Raw genomic sequence first — 17,226 nt, forward strand, 5'->3', positions numbered from 1 at the left:
AGTTCTCCTTGTGCTTGGAACATCGTAGATAAGTTACCTTAAAAACAAAAAAAAAAAAATTCTTTATTTCTATTTGTTCTTTCTATACTGAAAACATCTAGAAGTCAAGCAAACATGAGAAGATTTAAGGGGTACACCTACTTGCAAATTGGCAAGAATCACCCACTTTTAATCATTTCCTCTTTGTTGAGCTACATAGAACAAAAGACAAACGTTCAAAAAAAAAAGAAGGAAGATATTCAATAATTTTTTTGGAGTTTTTATTCCCCTAACTAATGCAAAGGAGGTTTTAAAAATGCAGAATAATTTTTTACACATAAGATTGGATGAAGATAGTAATTTAAAAATGTACTCAGGGAGACTCAAATCAATATTTCTGAATCTCCTATGAGCACAGTTTTAAATAGCACTCTCTATTCCTTCTTGGGTAAGGTTATTGATTACAAAAATTGCTCCTGAACTTCCATTCTGAACAATTATGCTCTTGCTTGTCTGCACAACTCTGCACCCCTAGTGCCACTGGAAATTAGAGCACTCTGATCAATAAGGATATAAATGAGAGGAAGAGAAACAGTGATTTCTGCCTTTCTCAGGCATTTCACATTTTTGTAAACACAAATATTAGTCTGCAATCATTTTCCTCTGAGCGGTGGTGTTTTCTGAAGCCTTTTCAATGAGAAACATTGGAGAAGTTCTTTGTATTATTTGTTTTTCCTTATCAGATCCCATTGAATTATCAATTGTACACACTGTTATCGATCCCTCAGATGTCTTCCTGTCTGGTTTCATTTGTTTATATCATTACCCCCCAAAATAATGGTGAAAAATACAAAAACAAATTTTGCCTGTAGTTAGAAAATGCTGTTAAAACTGACTTTAGTTATTTTGATCTTTAATAATCATTACCACTTAAAATCAAGGCAAGCACTTAAAATCCTTGGGCTTTCACATTATTGACTCAAATTGGCTGGGCTTAGTTTTATTTTCTTATTGCTAATGCACTAGGATGGCCTTACTTTGTTAGGGTATTATAAGGCCAAGGATAAATTGAGCCAGATTTTCTCCCAGCTAAATGTGAAACTCAGAACACTATAGTGATTCCTAAATGTAATGCCAAAGAAATTCAGTCACTACTTCCTGGAAATAGATGGCGGTATGTCAGAACATGTGAGAGTTGAAATTCTGCTTTTGTCTGAGATCCTCTAAATTTTTCAAAAGACCAGGAAACATTTACCTGGCCCAGAATAGGTCCAGTAAAAGCAAAATCACCTCCCAGACCTTTACGATAGCCATTAAGACCCTGGGTTCTAGAAACAGGAACATAAGGGTTTGAATTTCATCTTCCACTGCTTGCTGGTTGCATGATATTTTTTGGCAAAGATATTTAACTTCCACCAATCTTAGTCTCTTTCTCTGGACAATATAACATTAATACTTACTGGTGAAGTTAAGAGAATTAGAGAATGTGCTTCTTGTAAAGTGATTTGCAGAGTGCATGACACATAGTAAATCTTTAATAAATATCAAGTATTATTTTGTAAATATTATTATTTTTAAATAGTCAGCAGTAGCTGTGAGCCACTTCAGATCAGGGTCTATTTACCTTCTTTTTTTTTTTTAATCTCTGTATTAGTGGAGCCTCTCACAATACCTGATAGAAAATAAACTTTTGTAGAGTAAATGAACAATAATGATTAGATGGAAAGAAACAATATAAGGAAAAGGGAGTTTGTAATAGTGCAGCATGTCTCCCTTGCCTTCTAAGTTAAGAAGTTCTACTTGAATTAACATAAAAATACTCTCAGTTTTTGAGTACTGATGCCCAATTTTAATTTTGCTGGAGCCTAGAGTCTTACCATTTATATTGATGATGTGGTTACTAATTATTGTCCTCTTATGAACCCACCTCCACACTTTTGTTGATTACATGGACTGCATTCAGCTAGGGAATAAGATTATAGTTACTCTTGCTTGAGGAATCCCCAAAGCTTCCTGGCAAAGGCCAGTGCATGCACCTCATAGAGTGTGGAAGGGCAAAAGAAAGAGGTAGAAAAGGACAATGCACCAGGCTGTCAGAAATCAGCTCCTTTCCAAATTGTTTTTGTTTTGTTTTGTTTTGTTTTGTTTTGTTTTGCTTTTTATTCCCTAGAATGCCCTCTCTCTTACCCAAATGGCTTTTTATCGTACCAGGCTTGTTGGTTTACTTTGAGGTAGAGATGAAGGATATGGCATCTAGGAAACTCAAGTATTCAAAAAGTAACATATATGACATACTGTAGCGTTTTCTGCCAGTCCCATTCCCCATTCAGAAAGAGGAAGTCACCTTCAGGGGGACTTTTATAAGTTTCTGATATTCTACAGTTATCCTCAGTTACTTTATTTTGAATAACAAAATTCTGTTTAAGGAACAGTATTGGTGGGAAACAATCAAAATCAATGCTTGTTTAAGATGCTTATGTAAGCCACCTGTCATAATGAGTAGCAAAGAACAAAAATGAAGGGGAATAAATTTAAGTGAGATTTACTAATTTTCCCTTGGTATTGACCTCTGGCTTTTGGTCTTTCAAAGATATCCTTATAAAAAATAATTTAGTAAGTGGTTACACTGTAGCCCTCACAAGTGTAAAACTTAAATGATATGTAAAAGATTCACTTATTCTAATTGATATGAAGGGTACTTGTGCCTTGGTATGAAATTTCCAGAGGCGGAATCATGTGTCATGCAAAATTTCATGATGAAAGTGAACATAGTGTGTTCTAAAATCCTAGAAGTGGACCTAATAAGAACTCAGATACTAATGTTGGAAAGGTACAAGAGGAATTTCAATAAAATTGTTTTATGAAAGGTCAGTATAAAAAGAGAAATATTACTAAATAACTATATTATTTTATGATGGAAAATTTTGTGTTATATATTAGAAAATTAATAAACTATCTTAAATATATATTATTTGTCTTCCTATACTTTTCAAAAGAGTTGTAGAAACATTTCAATCCATAAAACATTAAAGAAATATTCTCACTGGGTATATGAGGGATTGCCTTATATTTAGGTTTATCTTCCATTCAGGCAGATAGAGTAATTTTTTTTTTTTTTTTTTTATTGCTTGCGTTTTTTAACTTTCTGCAGAATGAATCATTCTATTTACTTTTGGGGTGTGTGTGTGTGTGTGTGTGCCTGTGTGTTTGTGTTCTGAGGATGGAGAGGATGGTGTGAAATGCCCATGTTGCAGACAATGACCTTATATTCCTTGATAAATTGTGGATTTTTCCATTCCTTTCCTTGGTAGCTGAATTTAATTTCTTCAAGTTGAAGCTCCCACCATGGCCTACTCAGGAGAACTCATAAACAAAGGAATAATTGTGTGTGCCTGTGTGTGTGTGTGTTTGCATGGGTTGCACGTGAGTTTTTGAGTGGAAGAAGAAGATAGACAACTAATAACCAATATTTTCTTGCCCATGAAAATTGCACGAAGGCAAAGAAAGTATTGTGAAATGAAACGGATACAGAAAATTCACAAATATCTAATGGAGAGAAATACATCCCTTTTCTAAACAATAATCCACACCTTCAGGACTGAAGAAAATCTCTCAGAGCTGCAAAATAGCACCCACCCTAGTGAAGTTGGTAATGAAGGATTTGGTTATTTAAGTGTAGTATCAGCAGGCTGTATAAAATAAAATATATTTACTTCTAGTTTTGAAAGAAAAGATTTGCTCATTTGATTTTGGAAAATCTACCCGAATAGTTCAAAATGTCACAGACCTGAAACATGTTTTTTTAATTCAGTTTTCTTGAGATATATTCACATATCATACAATCATCTGTGGTGTACAATCAACTGTTCACAGTACCATCATATAGTTGTGCATTCATCACCCCAGTCTATTTTTTGAACATTTTCCTTATACCAGAAAAAGTAAAAACAAGAATAAAAAATGAAAGTAAAGAACACCCAAATCATCCCCCTCAACACACACCCTATTTTTCATTTAGTTTTTGTCCCCATTTTTCTACTCATCTGTCCATATACTGGATAAAGGGAGTGTGATCCACAAGGCTTTCACAATCACACTGTCACCCCTTGTAAGCTCCATTGTTACACAAATGTCTTTTCAAGAGTCAAGGCTACTGGGTTGCAGTTTGATAATTTCAGGTATTTACTTCTAGCTATTCCAATACTTAAAACCTAAAAGGGGTTATGTATATAGTTCATAAGAGTTCCCACCAGAGTGAACTTTCGGCTCTATTTGAAATCTCTCAGCCACTGAAACTTTATTTTGTTTCATTTCACATCTCCCTTTTGGTCAAGAAGATGTTCTCAATCCCACAATGTCAGGTCCAGATTCATCCTCGGGAGTCATATCCTGCATTGCCAGGGAGATTTACTCCCCTGGGAGTCATATCTGACATGGGGGCGGGGGAGGGCAGTATGTTCACCTGCCGAGTTGGCTTAGCTAGAGAGAGAGGACCACATCTGAGCAACAAAGAGACACTGAAGAGGAGACCCTTAGGCACAATTATAAGCAGGTTTAGCCTCTTCTTTGCAGTAATGAGCTTCATAAGGGCAAGCTCCAAGATAGAGGGCTTGGCATACCAAACCACCAGTCCTTAATATTTGTGAGAACATCAGCAACAGTCCAGTGAGGAAGTCCAACACTTCTGCATTTTCCTCCAGCTCCCCAGAGGGGCCCTGCATATATATTTTTATTCTCTGCACAAATTTCTTTGGGATATGTTGCTATTTCACACTAACCTATATGAACTACTAGGTCTCACTTCCTATTTAAAGTTCCATGCAGTTATGGTGTTTGAACAAATTGTACAAGTTAAATTGTTTAGGAGATATAGATCATGCACCAAATAAACATCTCTTTCCTTGATTTCACATGGAAGACAAAGTTTTAAAACACATTCAGTATCGTCCTTTACCCTTTGGCTGATTTGCCTGAGTCCTAACCAGATCTGCTTCATTCATATCTCTAATTAAAGTCTGCACTATTTTTCAGCTTTTTTAGCAGTTGCTGTATGCGCTAATACTGACATTCATATCTGCTGAGCCCTAGTTCAGGTGAAACATTATCTTTTAATGAATTTTTATTGAGATATATTCACACATGAGATTATCATCCAAAGTTTATAATCAGTGGTTCACAGTATCATCATATATTTGTGCGTTTATCACCAAAATCACTTTTTGAACATTTTCATTACTCCATAAAAGAATAAAAATAAGAATTAAAAAGAAAAATAAAAAAGAAAACCCAAAACATCCCATAGCCCCTATCCCTCCCCCCCCAATTATTTATTTATTTATTGTCTTTATTTTCTTACTCATCTGTCTATACACTGGACAAAGGGAGTGTCAGTCACAAGGTTTTCACAAATACACAGTAACACCATGAAAGCTATACAGTTATACAATTATCTTCAAGAATCAAGGATACTGGATTGCAATTCAATAGCTTCAGGAATTTCCTTCTAGCTATTATAATACACTAAAGACTAAAAAGGGATATCTATATAATGCATAAGAATAACCTCCAGAATGACCTCTCAAATCTATTTAAAATCTCTCAGCCACTGAAAATTTATTTTTTGTCATTTCTCTTCTCCATTTTGGTCCAAGAAGGCTTTATCAATCCAATGATGCCAGGGCCCAGCTCATCCCCATGAGTCATGTCCCATGTTGCGAGGAAGATTTACATCCTTGGGAATCATGTCCCATGTAGCAGGGAGGGCAGTGAGTTTACCTGCAGAGTTGGCTTAAAGAGAGAGAGAGAGAGAGAGAGAGAGATACCACATCTGAGCAACAAAAGAGGTTCTCTGGGGGTGACTCCTAGACATAATTATTAGTAGTCTTAGCTTCTCCTTTGCAGGAATAAGTTTCATAAGGGCAAGCTCCAAGATCAAGGGCTTGGCCTATTAAATTGGTAGTCCCCAGTGCTTGAGAGAATATCAGGAATTCTCTATGTGGCGACATTCAATATTTCCACATTTTTCCCCAGTCCCACAGAGGGGCTTTGCAAATGCATTTTTATTTTCTGCCCAAATTACTCTGTGATGTATTGGAGCATCACACTAACCTGTACAAACCAACAAGGTATCAGTCATATTCAAGTTTCCATGTAATTATGGTGTTTGAATAAACCGACCCTACAAGTTAAATTAGATAGTGTGCTACTGAAAATATAGATTTTGCACCAAACAAACATATCTTCTTTTGATCTCACACAGAGTTGAAGTTTCAAAACAGAGTCAATATCATCCTTTACCCTTTACTTTGATTTTCATTACTCCTAACCAGATCAGCTTCATTCATATCTCTAATTAAAGTCAGATCTCTTTTCCAGCTTTTTTAACAGTTGTTGTGTGGGGTAATTCTGACTTTCATAGCTGCAGAACTCTATCTCTGAGTCTCAGGTGTAACACAGATACCTGAAGTTCCAGGGAATGACCAGGTTATATTCAAATTGCTCAGCAACTCAGAATTTAGAAATAAGCATAACAAGCCAGGAATGGATGAGACAGCTGTAAGAGCTTACACTCAAGGAACCCTTACAATAAGCCTAAATCTGATAACCTATGCTCTTGAATTCAATTCTCGGGGTTTGCAAATTATATTTAGTCTATATTAATGAGGTGTTATAATATTTGTCTTTTCATTTATGGCTTATTTCACTCAACATACTGTCCTCAAGTTTCATTCACCTAGTTGCAAGCCTCACCATATCATTTTTAATATCTATCTCAAACATTAAAACATGTGTATTGAAATTGAGGTAGTATGTATAATACACTTTGACAAAAAAGATGCTGTTAAAAATGATCCATGTTACTTTAAATAAACTTTATTTCAAATGGCTTACACATTTTCAAAGTTCCTGCATAATTCCACAGTTATAATGAAGTCTTGGAAGCCTTTTCTGACAAAATCTGTTTATTGTTTTTTTGTTTTTTGTTTTTTTTTGTTTCTTTTGTTCTTTTTCTGATAAAATCTGGATCAGGTAATGAGCCACATTGCACACTCACCAAAAGGCAAAAGAATAGACACTGCTGTTGTTAGCTAGACCTGGTGCTTTAAAGATAAAATTGTGACTATTATCCCTTTACCTGATATAATGTGTGACTCTCTTCTGTGGCCACTAGCCTAAACTTCTAGAGTGAAATAGGTTAGTTGAATGCTGGGTGTATAAGAAAGACCTTGGCTAGGCTTTGTCTTCAGTTCCTGGGGGACGTCCTCTATTTGGAATTTCCCGTAATAGGCGTGTCTTTTGTTTTCCATGGTAGGCCTTTGAGCACACTTGCATGATTTATGCTAAGGAGATGGCAGGTAGGGTCAGCCATACCCCTGCTCTTAAGGTGAAGAAAGGAGTGGCCACACCAGAAAGACCAACCATGTAATTTAGAGGGTTAGGGCTTTGAGGCAGCTTTTATCAGCCCAACCTGGAAAGCAGAGGGAATTAAGTTCCAACACATGGGCATTGATTCTACCAATCATGCTTATGGAAAGAAACCCCGTATAAACTCTGGACACTCAAAGCTCCATGAGGGTCCAGTGAGCCTCCATGAGTGAGAAGAAACATTGCTGTACCTGGAGGGTGGCATGTTCTGACTCCACGTGGAGAGGACAGGGAAGCTTGTATTTGAGATTCACTAAGACCTTGGCTTATGCCTGTTTTCTTTGGGCTTCCTTTTATTTGTATCCTTTTTGCTATACTACTTTTATAATCATCAATATAGCATTTTCAGTGTGTTTTGTGAGTCATTCTAGCAAATGATTCTGCTAAAGATGTTGGAGGGAATCCCCAAATTTGTAGTCAGTTGTTCAGAAGTGCAGGTGACCTGACTTTCAAAGAAATAACTTCCAGTATATTTGTCCCTCTCACAAATATATCTGAGTCATCATGCTAACTTATACAGATGTAAATAAATAGCTGTTTACATTGGATATTAAAGTACAAAATTATTTCCATGGGAACCTTCTAATGATTATTTAGACAAAATACAAACTTTGTCCCAAAGCCAATTTTAATTATATTTCTGATGTAATGAGCTCTTACCTTATTATTCAATTGGTATATGTGTGAAATAAAAAGTGTGACTCTTTCTTTGTTCTTATAAAACTCATTAAATTGTATGATTTTTTTTAATAAAGGTATTTTTTGGTAGAAGTCAGTTTTTAATTTAAAATGAAGTTAGTATTTTCAGCATCAACTTTAGAAAGGAATACTGACTCAATTACAATGCCAAATAAGTAAAGAATTTTTTGATAGAGGTCTGGTTTTAGAAATGAAATACATCTTGTTCACAAGAGGCTTTGAGAGAAATATTGATTGACTATTTCCATTCTGGGAAAAAAGTATACTTTTTCCTTCTTGCATTTGGTAGTAAAAGAAAAGCATCGACTCAATATATGATTCCAACATCTTCTTTGATTAAGTATATATGATTTGATATGCAGATGTTTTGATGTGAGTCATCACATACATAATAAATACATTAGAAAGGAAGGCATAGGATTTTGGAAAAAAATATGGGCAAAGAATAGATATGAGAGTTTGAAGTGTTTATTGTTTGGAATGGATGGATGATTTTAAATTTATTCTTTTCTTCTTTTCTTCCCTTCTATATATCCTTTTACTCTGTTGAATCATTCTCATACCCTTCTCCCTCTACAAACACATATTTACTATTCTCCTAATCAGGAAAACCATGTTTGTTGGACAAATTCTGCACTGCTCATCTCATGGCTACCCATCAGAAGAGAGCAACTGGTTACCTTCTAGTAAGGGAAGCTGGAAAATAAAGTGCATATGCAAAATACATGATAGGTACCCTAGTGACAAGTGCTAAGGAGACAATTCTGGGCAGCAAAGGAAGATAAGAAGAATGTGAATGTTTGTAAGTTGGGAGAGTGTTGACATTTTTGACAGGATAGCCAGGGAAACCTCAGTGAGAATATGAGTGATACGTGACAGGAGAGAGGAGAGTATCTGTTTCAGTTGGTTAAGGCTGCTGGAATGCAAAATATCAGGAATGGATTAGCTTTTACAATGGGGGTTTATTAGTTCACAAATTTATAGTTCTAAGGCCATGTCCCAATTAAGGCATCAATAGGACAATATCTTCTCTGAAGAAAGGCCAATGGCATCTGTGGTTCCTCTGTCACATGGGAAGGCACATGGCCAGAGTCTGCTGGGCCTCTCCTGGCATTAGCTTCTGGTTTCCTTGGCTTTCTCCAAAATGTCTCTGGGCTCCTGTGCATCCTTGATTGTTTCTCCCAGGGCATTCCTCTCTAAGCATATGGATATCCTCTCTTAGCTTCTCCAGGGGAAACTCTGGATTTCATCTTTTAGCTTCTCTCTTGGTTCTGGTTTCAATGACTGTCTCCAAAATGTCTCTGGCCTTTTTCTCTAAGTGTCTCAGTCTGTGTTGGCTCTGAGCTCTCTCTCTCTCTCCCTGAGCTCTATTTAAGGACTCCAGTAAACAAATTAAGACCCACCTTGAAAGGGCAGGGTCACATCTCCATGGAAATAATCTAATCAAAAGGTCCCACCCACAAATGGGTGGGTCACTTCTCCATGGGAACAACCCAGTCTGTCCGGCGCTTTCTCCGCCCCGCCTCGAGTCCTCGGTCGGCCGGCGATGGGGACCAGAGAAATAAGGGGAGAGAGGGTGCGGACAACGTCTTACCCGGAGCACTTGTGATCACTCAGGACTCGCGGTGGTAAAGCAGATAAACTTTTAATGGGACTAGGCAATCATCATCTTTACAGGTTCCACCCGGGGCGAGACACCTCGGGGGAGAACAACCTCGATGCGGCCGTCAGGTACGGCTCCTTGTGGGCTGTCTCCCCGAGCTCTGCCCGGGAACTTTCTTATAAACCTTACGTATATCCAATGGGCTAACGCCACGCACACAAGCATGATTGGTGAATACAGCGGGTGGTTACATACATCGAAAGGCGGAAGCAGGATGTGGGCGCCATCTTGACACCACTCGATGGGCGGGGGGAACTCAAGGGCAGGCTGCAGCTTAACAACTAGGCCAAATCCGGAAGGTGGCTGCTCACATCTCCCCCTTTTTTGTTTTTTATGCCCCAGTGTCTCCAGTGATGAATGTGCTCCCGTGGACCAAGATGGCCCACAACGTATTTTTTGGTGCTTTGGGGAGTCTGGACTAGGTCCCGGCCATACTGAGGTGGGACCTCTGGCACCGACCAGAATGCTCACTTCATATAGAGACCGGAGAGCCCGTGAGCCGGAAACCACGTGGCTCTCCTTGCAGTACTCAGTCTCGCAACTGGGGGACAGGAGGATTAGGAGAAGGTAGCCAGTGCCGAGGGCGTCACTAGGAGCCTCTGTGCAAACGCCAAGGGTCCCGTCTGGCCACAACTAGGACTCTGCGTAAGAGGTCCACCTGAGACAAAAATTAGGGCCACTGGTACCGAATGTTTATATACGAGATTTTTTCATATACTTAGCTGCGAACCTTACCCCCGAATGCCCAGCTTCGAGTGGTTGGGATGGGTGCTGGGCAGAGGGACTATAGTCATCAGGAGGGTTACAGGCAGAGGACATGGCCATCATGGCGGTAACACGTAATTGCTGTTGTCTTTGAAACAAACGCTCCAGCAAACTCTTAACAATGATCAAACCTACTAATAACCCCACAGCAAGAAGAACCCAGTTGGTCAGATTAGGCCAAGAGAACCAGGAGGGAATATTCCTGGCTCTCTTTCCGGTCTGCTGGGGAGTGGTCGACACCGTCGACATCATTTGACCGCTCATCACGCGAGTTGAGGACTGGATCCAACAGGTCACGTTGGGGGTTTAACGACCCGTCAGGCTGCAGTTCTTTGGTGTTCTCAGGCGACTGCACGGTTCTCACCAATCTCTCCGGTACCCACACTGGTTGGCGTCCTGGTTCCTGGGGAAAGACACAAACAGAGCCTCTGGCCCAGCTGAGCACTGGGTCAGGACCTTTCCATTGCCCCGACAGAACATCCCTCCAACGGACCAGGCCTCTATGCGGAGGACCTGGGGTGGTATGTTGTAGGGCAGGCGTCATGGTTGATGCGTTTTCATTTAAATAATTGTATGTAAATAGGGCGGCAGACAATTGGGCCCTGGGGGACAGACCATGACCTATTCCCCCCTTTTGCTTTTGTAATAGTTCTTTAATGGTTCTATGCGCTCTCTCGATGATACCCTGCCCCTGAGGGTTGTATGGGATGCCATGTTTTAGGTGAACTTCCATAACATCACAAAACTTTTGAAAAGCTTTGCTAACGTAAGCCGGGCCGTTGTCTGTCTTCAAAATTTTTGGCTTACCCCATGTTGCCCAAGCTGCAAGGCAGTGCGCAATAACCTGATGGACCTTTTCTCCTGTCTCGGCAGAGGCAAACATCACCTGAGAACAGGTATCAATTGACACATGCAAATACTTGACCCTACCGAACTCGGCAAAATGAGTGACATCCATCTGCCAAATGTCTCCCGGGACGAGACCTTTAGGGTTTACTCCTACTGAGGGGATAGCCTTTTGAGTAGCACAACTTCCACAGGCGCGGACTATGTCCCTAGCTATTGCTCGAGGTATGCCGAATCGTCTAGCTAGGGTACCCGCATTAACGTGGAATCTGTTATGGAAATCTCGGGCTTGTTGGTATGGTGTCAGCACGGGAAAAACATGCGGCTGCCGAGTAGCCATGTCCACTAAATGGTTACCGTGTGCCATGGGGCCAGGTAAGCCCGTATGAGCCCTAACATGAACTATATGAAAGGGGTGCTGTCTCGCGAGAATCGCCTTCTGAAGCTCGAGAAAGAAGGTGCTTACTGTGGAGGAACCCTTTATAATGCCCACGACTTCCAAAATTTGCAGAGAATTAACAACATAGATGGAATCAGAGACAATATTCAGGGGGTCTGGAAACTCTTTCAAAACCGTGGAGACGACCTGCAGTTCGACCCACTGAGGTTTGAGTGGCTGAAAAAGAACAGTTTTGGGAGCATCTCCTTCCACACAATATGCTCCTACACCGGAGCTGGAACCATCAGTGTACACAGTGAGGGCGCCCTTAATTGGTCTAGGCGACGTGACCCTGGGAAAAATCACCGGGTGTCGGGTGACAAACTGTAGAAGGGGGTCTTTGGGGTACTGATTATTGATACATCCCGAAAAGGTGCATCGGAGAATGGCCCATTGATCTATACACCCAGTAAGCACCTCAAGTTGCTGAGAAGAGTAAGGCACCCTGAGGTTTTTGGGCTGCAGACCAAAATGTTGCACCGCCTGTCTAATGGCTTGTAGGGCCAGTTCGGCGACTGCAGTGGGATAATGCTCTAAGATCTTTTTAGGGGAAACTCCGGGGTGGATCCAGAGTAATGGTCCTTGCTGCCACAGCACCGCGGTGGGTTGTGCTTCTGTCGGTAGAAGGCAAACATCAAAAGGCTCACTGGGGTTCACTCTCTTTAATGCAGCATTGCTGAGCGCCCGCTCTACTTGGTACAGCGACTGCTTAGCCGCAGGGGTGAGATGTCGAGGTGAAGCTAGATCCGGGTCCCCTTTCAGCAACTCGAACAAGGGCAATAGATCTGCATCGGGTATCTTCAAGTATGGGCGGATCCAGTTTATGTCCCCCATAAGTCTTTGCAAGTCATTTAGTGTGTGTATATTGTCTAATCTGAGTGTAACTTTCTGGGGTGAGATGTGGGTGGGCGTGAGCCTTGCTCCCAAAAAGGTGACAATCTCGGTCATTTGTATTTTTTTCCGGGGCCACTTGTAAGTTGGCCTCTCGGAGTGTTAGAACTAAATGCGTTAATGTGGTTTTGAGGAGGTCTACTTGTCCATGGGTCAACAGAATGTCATCCATGTAATGGAGGATCCTCACTTGGGGAAAAAGCTGGCGGGTGCGAACTAATATTTTGGCCACGTACAGCTGACACATGGTAGGGCTATTAGCCATGCCCTGAGGCAGAACTGTCCATTCATAACGACGGCAGGGTTCCCCCTGATTTAGGGAGGGCACTGTGAAAGCAAATTTTGAGGTATCCTCGGGGTGAAGTGGGACAGAAAAGAAGCAATCTCTAATGCCTATGATGACAACAGGCCACCGCTCCGGCAGAGTTGAGAGAAGGGGCAACCCCATCTGGACAGGTCCTAGAGGCTCCATGCAACTATTTATGGCCCTCAAATCATGTAAAAGCCTCCACGCACCTGATTTCTTTTTGATGACGAAGATAGGGGTGTTCCAGGGTGACGTGGAAGGGACGATGTGCCCCCTCTCCAACTGATCTGACACCAAAGCATGCAATGCTGAAAGTTTTTCCTGAGGTAAGGGCCACTGAGGTACCCAGACTGGAGCCTTAACTTTCCATGTTAACTTTATAGGTGTAGGTGGGTATGCACCCTCAGTGGCCCCTAGGAAAAACCCAGGCCTTGTCTACCGGGGTTAGAGTCAGCCTGAATGGGCTTCACGCGCCCTTGCAAGGAGGCCCCCAGCCCCCTGCCCGGGACATATCCCATTTTGTTCAGCAACTGTTTAGAAGTTGGAGAGTAACCAGTGGTTAAAGTCACGTCCATTTGAGCTAGAATATCTCTTCCCCATAACGAAACAGGCAGGGCCAGCACATAAGGCTGAAAACTGCCTTGATGCCCTTCCTCATCCTCCCAATGGAGAGTAATGGCGCTCACCATGGGCGCTGAGATTTGGCCGATCCCTCTGATGGTGTCTTCCGCTTGGTTCGTTGGCCAAGCGGGGGGCCAATCTTGCTGTCTTATAATCGACCTATTGGCTCCAGTATCTAACAGACCTAGGAAGGCTCGGCCTTGTACTTTAAGAGTCAGCATGGGTCGAGACTCTAGGGACATTTGAAGACCCTCAAAAACCTCTCCGGAGGATCCAAATCCTTTATTCCCCCTCTGTCCTGGCTTGCTTGGAAAGACTGAATGCAGGCTGGGCAAGAGCAGAAGCTGTGCTAACTTATCACCCTCTGCAATGACCAGAGTACCCTGCAGAGACTGTACCATAATCTGGATATTGCCCGTGAAATCTGAGTCTACAACACCTGGCACAATTGTTAATCCTCTTAACGCTATGGATGCTCTCCCTAATATAAGCCCCACGGTTCCTACTGGAAGGGGCCCCCTGAAAGAGGTCCCCACCAATTGGACTCCCATAGCTGGGGTTAGTACGAGCCCGGAGGTGGCACGGAGGTCCAATCCTGCTGATCCGGGAGATGCGCGGGTCTGGATGGGAGCCGCATCGCCCGCTGGTGTGTTTGGGGGCCCACCGCAAGGGTGGACCCCCTCTGCCCGTTTTTTGAATCCTGTTCAGGACGACCAGAAAGGCGAGCTCCTTGCGCGCTGAAGACTGACTTACAGTCCTCTGCGCGGTGAGGTCCCTTGTGGCAGCGGCCGCACAGCTTAACGGCTGCACGTGGCCCGCGGAGGTGCTGAGCGGCAGGCGGTTGATTTCTATTGGGGCAGTCTCTCTTAAAATGCCCAGACTGGCCACAGCCATAGCATCTTTTTGGCTGTACCCCCAAGGCTCCGGGGTCTTTTGCAGTTACTTGCAAGGAGCTGGCTAACATAGCAGCTAGCCCTGCATTAGTTAACGGGCTGCCAGCGTCCCTGCAAAGCCGAACCCACTCTGTCAAGCTCTTTCCCCTATTTTGTGCCAGGATAACCTTGCACTCCTTATTGCATTGCTCAAAAATCATCTGCTTAACCACAGTTTCTGCAACCATTGGATCTGAGAAAATCCTCTCAGCCGCAGTCTGCATTTTCGCTACAAAATCTACAAAAGGTTCTGTGGGACCCTGGTGTATGCCGCTAAGCGAAGCCTGCGCCTCTCCTTCCCCTGTCAATTTTTTCCAAGCCCCTATGAAACAGCGAAAAATTTGGGCATAAACCTCCTGGGGGTATCCTGTCTGATTCTGGGCGTGAGCACCTTTCCCTAAAAGCATATCCGCATTCCACCCGCCGTGCCTTCCCGCAGCGTTTCTCGCGGCTTGATCCTCAGCTAACTCCTCAAACCACGCCTTCCAATCGATAAACCTGCCAGGAGGCAAGCAAGAGCGAGCCAGCTGAAGGATATCTGCAGGTGTATGATTTAGGGCGGAGAGGTTTTCAACCATATTCAGGGTGTAAGGGGCGTTAGGGCCGTACTGATGGACGGCTTGCCTCAGCTCCTTCAAGAGCTTGTAATCATAGGGTTCATGATTACGAGCTTGCTGATTGATAATGACTGGGAACATCTCGGAGGCTGGTTCGGGTTCATTGAGCAGCGGTCGGTAGCCGCCCAGAACGCCAAAAGGTCTGAATGTGGTGAAAAGGCTCCACCTCCAAAAATGCCTCCTATTGGGTGAAGGGTGCGGAGGATCCGCGTAATCGGGTGGGGATTCTGGGCATTGCACGGGAGGGCCAGGGTATCTACTCGGCATGACCGCTAGAGGGAGCTCTCTATACGGGCCCTTTACGGAACCGCTGAAACCGTCCACCGGATGCAGGTGCATTCTCTGAGGCGCAGCAGCCGTTGCTGGTGGGGCGGAGGGCCGCGTGGGTGAGACAGGAGGCCCCTCTAGGTCAATCAGCGGAGGCGCTTCCGGCCCTTCATCTGCCTCACTTTCAGATTCTGAGTCAGAATTATCAGAACTAGCACTCGACTCCGGCGGCTTGCCCTTATGGGAGCCCTCCGCAGATGAAACAGACTGAGCCTCTTGGAGTGCATGTCGCGCCTGCAACAAGGCGGTAGGCGTAGTTAGGCCTGTGGCTGATTCTAACTCAAGTACTGCACGAACAGTCTCCCATATAAGGACTAGAATCGGGTCCAAACAGACACCCGTTTGGCGCGCTCGGTCTATATCACGACCAAGTTTCATCCAAGAGGGCAGATTAAGGCTGCCAGAACAAGGAAACCAGGGGGCAAAAGTGGCCACATCATCAAGAAATCGCTGGAGAGAACTTCTCTTAACTGAGATACCCCGCTGTTTCAAAAGGGTCTTTAAGGGGGTCAATAGGGGTGAACTCCCAGACTGCCCCATGCTTGCAGTCGGCACTATCTCTTAATCACTCGGAGAGCTCTTCCGAGTCCCCGGGGCTACCTGAACGCCCACGGGCCCTAGTCCTCGCACGAAAAAAAAAGGGGGTGCTTACCTTCTCGCGGTGATCAGTCGCGGAAGTCAAGCCACGGATCCCGGGAGCACGTCTCCGTCGGGTCGAGGGGAACGCGAATGAGGTTCCCCTTACGGGCCACCACTTGTCCGGCGCTTTCTCCGCCCCGCCTCGAGTCCTCGGTCGGCCGGCGATGGGGACCAGAGAAATAAGGGGAGAGAGGGTGCGGACAACGTCTTACCCGGAGCACTTGTGATCACTCAGGACTCGCGGTGGTAAAGCAGATAAACTTTTAATGGGACTAGGCAATCATCATCTTTACAGGTTCCACCCGGGGCGAGACACCTCGGGGGAGAACAACCTCGATGCGGCCGTCAGGTACGGCTCCTTGTGGGCTGTCTCCCCGAGCTCTGCCCGGGAACTTTCTTATAAACCTTACGTATATCCAATGGGCTAACGCCACGCACACAAGCATGATTGGTGAATACAGCGGGTGGTTACATACATCGAAAGGCGGAAGCAGGATGTGGGCGCCATCTTGACACCACTCGATGGGCGGGGGGAACTCAAGGGCAGGCTGCAGCTTAACAACTAGGCCAAATCCGGAAGGTGGCTGCTCACACCAGTCCAAAGATCCCATCCACAATAGGTCTGCCCACACACGAGTGGATTAAAAGAGCATAGTCTTTTATGCGGTACATGACAGATTCAACCCAGCACAGTATCCTGGAAGATATCTGCAGAAATGTCTTCCTAGATAGAGAAACTGCAACTGTACAGAGCAACAGCCCCTGTGTCCAAAGATAGGAGAGTGCCTGAAGTGTTTGAAGGCTAGCAAAGAGGCTAGAAAGAGTGGAGAGAACAAGAGGTAGAAGAAATGAGGTCAGGTAGGCTCCAAGAGCAAGATCATATAGGGCTTTATTTTAAAGGCTTTTGTATTTCTCCCACATGAAATGGAAGCCTTTGAGAAATTTTGGAGCAGAAATGTGACTTATATTTTAATGTGTGGTCTCCATATTCAGAATAGTTTGAGACAGTCCAAGAGGGAGATCAGTTAGAAAGAAGTAAATTCTGTGACAGATGATTGTGACTTGGACTAGCATCA

The sequence above is a fragment of the Choloepus didactylus genome, chromosome 6 (genome assembly GCF_015220235.1).
Source record: "Choloepus didactylus isolate mChoDid1 chromosome 6, mChoDid1.pri, whole genome shotgun sequence".
Classification (NCBI taxonomy): domain Eukaryota; kingdom Metazoa; phylum Chordata; class Mammalia; order Pilosa; family Megalonychidae; genus Choloepus; species Choloepus didactylus.